At 45.9% G+C, this 3,356-nt stretch overlaps 1 pseudogene; it reads right to left on the reverse strand.

Moving 5' to 3' along the window:
* Positions 1-581: 581 nt before the first annotated feature.
* Positions 582-1,821, reverse strand: LOC101562271 (annotated as a pseudogene).
* Positions 1,822-3,356: the final 1,535 nt, after the last annotated feature.

A 3,356-nucleotide genomic window follows, 5' to 3' on the forward strand; every position in this document is an offset into this window, starting at 1 on the left:
TAGCCCATAATAGCATTGGGTCTTCTGTTTAACTGGCAATGTCAGAAATTATTGACCTGAGTTCCCCACAGCTCAACATAACAGCATGGCTTTACTTCCTATATTCCGTCTTCATACTTTTCTGCTGGATGGTTAAGACCAAGGTAAAACAGGACCTGTGCAACAAGAGCTGTAGCTTTTTGGTCTGAGAAGGTCAGTGAAATGCCCTCAGGATTTATCCTGAGATCCTGTACCTCAGATTGTAGAACCTTTGTCAGTGTCAGCCATGTGGATGAGTCACGGCCATTGCTTGGCCAATAGAATATTTCTTTTATGGTTTAGCACAGTAATCTCCACTCCCAAGAGAAGCTAACTGAAATACACCCATTGATGTCTTTGGTTACAAGGGCAATACAGTGTGTGTGCTGTTAATACGGTTCTACCATGGCTAAGATTGGAAGAAAATCCTATAGGTAGCTATAAATGTAACCTGTATTGACTAAACTCTTTACAGTTCATTATATAACGTACAGATTTTTGTTGAAATTCTGTACCTAATGATAGTATCTGCTTCACAATGATGCTACTATCAATAGGCTACTATCCATAAACTTTCTGTAATGCAGCTCAGTAGGAAAGGTCACTGACTGTGATTCCTTTAGTCTCTGCCAGGGCTGGCTAGTTCTCCAAAGGGCACACAAAAGACAAGAACATGTCCAGTTGGTTCTTCACAATAACTTTATGTGGGTGCAGCTTGGGCCAGCACCATCTCCCAGACATCAACAAGGTATATACCAACCCCTGAGAACATCCTCTGAAGGACAGTGTCCAGTTGAAAGCTGTACCAGTTGAAGAGGCTCACCTCAGGACCTAGCTCTTGGGCATTGGCTGTCTGAATGACCACTATGGTCTTAGGGCTTCGATCCAAGGGCTGGACCACTGCTCTATGGATGTTCCTGAGCTGCCAAATGTACACTTCCCAGGGGAAGGGGCTGAAGTGAGACTATATGGCTATGGCAACTACTGTGTTCTCTCCTCCCACAATCTCATTCAGTTCATTTGCCACATAATGGAGCAGAGTGCTAAAGACAGTCATGAAGTGGATAGGTGAACCCTAGCAGCAGTATTTGAGTAGGATGTTGTATTCCTGGTCCACAGTAAGGAAGGGACCCCACATTCTTAGGGCTACCTGAGTTAAACTCCACTAAATCTGGAGCAAATGCTTTAAGGTATTCAAACCACAGCCTGATTGTGGAGTCACCAAGTAAATACACTATCTTTCTCTGCAAGCATTTTGTAATGTTGTCAGGGTCATTAAACTGGCGCATCTTAAATTTTCTGAGTCTCCACTGGTTTTTGTAAAAATACCCAGAAGGAAAAGTTCCTGAGCCTTGAGATACTCTTAAGTTGTAAGTTTCTTTTATTTTGCTAGGAATCACAGTCACCCAGTCAGGTCCACTGGAGTTGACAGGCATTGTAATATTGACACCACTTGAAGAAGTCTGCAGAGTTCAAGATGACAAAGAAACCCGAAGGACTGGTGCTCTTCACAAAGGGCACTAGGCCCACATCAGGCACCTGCCACTGTAAGGCAGCCAACAAGGAGTCCTCTTCCATGTGCACCTGACTGGACAGGCTCGGGTGCTCATAGCCACAGTAAGGATTTCAGCTGATGCCCTCAGCTTGGGAGGAAACAAATCATCCACTGCTGTCAATGGAAGTGGCGGACACAGTCTCACGGTCCAAGTGCTCTACCAGAGTCACACTGATGACAAGTACCGCCACCATCAACACTGTGAGCAGACAGCAGAAAAGCTGTAGTTTGAAGAAATTGGTCCACATTGTCTGGCTGTGTCCTGATCACCCATGGGTGACACCATGCTACCTTCACGCCTCAAAATTCCTTGTCTTTTTCTGAGATGCAGATGAGCTTTCAGTTTGACTTACTTCTTTTCTTTCCTTTTTTTTTTTTTTTTTTTGCATTTAGTACAGGATTCTACAGGGTCTCACTATGTAGGTCAGACTCATAGTGATCTGCCTGTTTTCAGCCTCCCAAGAGCTGGGATTACAGGCACGCTCCACCAGGTCCAGTCTCAATCCCCATCTCAGCATGCCCCGGAGGTGGGGCTGGCATCCTTGTGGTGCTGGAGATTGAACCCTGACCCCTGCACTCTGTCTAAGCCGGCAATTTAGTCTGCTGAGCTGTCTGGCCTGCCTCCAGTTTAACTCATTTCTGTCCTTCTAGTAGTCTTTAAGAGTTCTTTGAGTAGAGGAGAGACTGTGGTTTATTGAAGAAGCAAATTCTTCCACAAATTTCTTTCTTGAAAATTTCCTAAGGAGAGGTACTTATTAGAATAAGATAACAGAGTTTAAAATAACTTTCCCTCCAGCATGAAATCCCAAATTCAATCATGAACAGCAGCCTTTATTCTCTTCTTTTCACATTTGTAGCACACACTGATTTTTTTTTACTTTCATATCCTTCTTCCTGCCCTGCACCCCACTGCCCGTCAAGCGCTCTCTGGTGGCCGCACATACCAGGGTCCGCATCCCCAAAGAGAGAATTCTACAAGTGAGCCTCTGGGATGACTCAGTGCTCTCTGCATTTGGTACAGGGTCTCACTATGCAGCTCAGACTTGTAGTGATCCTCCTCTTTTCAGCCTCCTGAGTGCTGGGATTACAGGTGTGCGCCATCACACTGGGTCTCAGTGGCTGGCTCAGCATGCCGGGGAGTGGGGCCATGCAGTGTGTGGTGCCAGGGATCAAACCCTGATCCCTGTGCTTGCTTAAGCAGGCTCTTAGTCAACTGAGCCATCTTGCCAGCCTTTACCCAGTACTCTCTGGAACAAAAGGCCATGAATCCAGGAGCTCATGGCTTTTATTGGTTTCAATCAGGAAGGTGAGTGGGGATTGTGGCAGCGTGCCAAGGAAGAGAAACTTTGAGGCATGGCTGTAAGGAGAAACAGAGCACTCTTGCACCAGGCTCAGAGATCCTCCGATTAGTAGTACAATGGTTAGCTTGACGTATGCAAGGCTGGCACCTTTACTTTCATGAAGGTGTAACTCTTTCAGAATCCCATAGCCTCAACTGAGATGTTACCTTATGTCTTAGCCCTGGAATCTCACAGGCTGTTACTGGAGTTCCCATTGCAGTCATCAGCCAGGGTCTCAGTTCTGATCTGCTTGGCTGGTCATTCATTCTGAGGTTCATCAGGGCCTTGACCTGTCTCATTCACATTCTTTTGGCCAGTTAAGGAAACATCTGCTTCAATATAGCCAGCTCTGTGTATCTCAGTGAGTAGGACTGAAGTAAGGCTCAGGTAAAGATCAAGGCATGGGGCTTCTTTTTTCAGGCGAGCACAGCTTGCTTGACAGT

Source organism: Octodon degus, unplaced genomic scaffold (assembly GCF_000260255.1).
Source record: "Octodon degus isolate 3935 unplaced genomic scaffold, OctDeg1.0 scaffold00176, whole genome shotgun sequence".
Lineage (NCBI taxonomy): Eukaryota > Metazoa > Chordata > Mammalia > Rodentia > Octodontidae > Octodon > Octodon degus.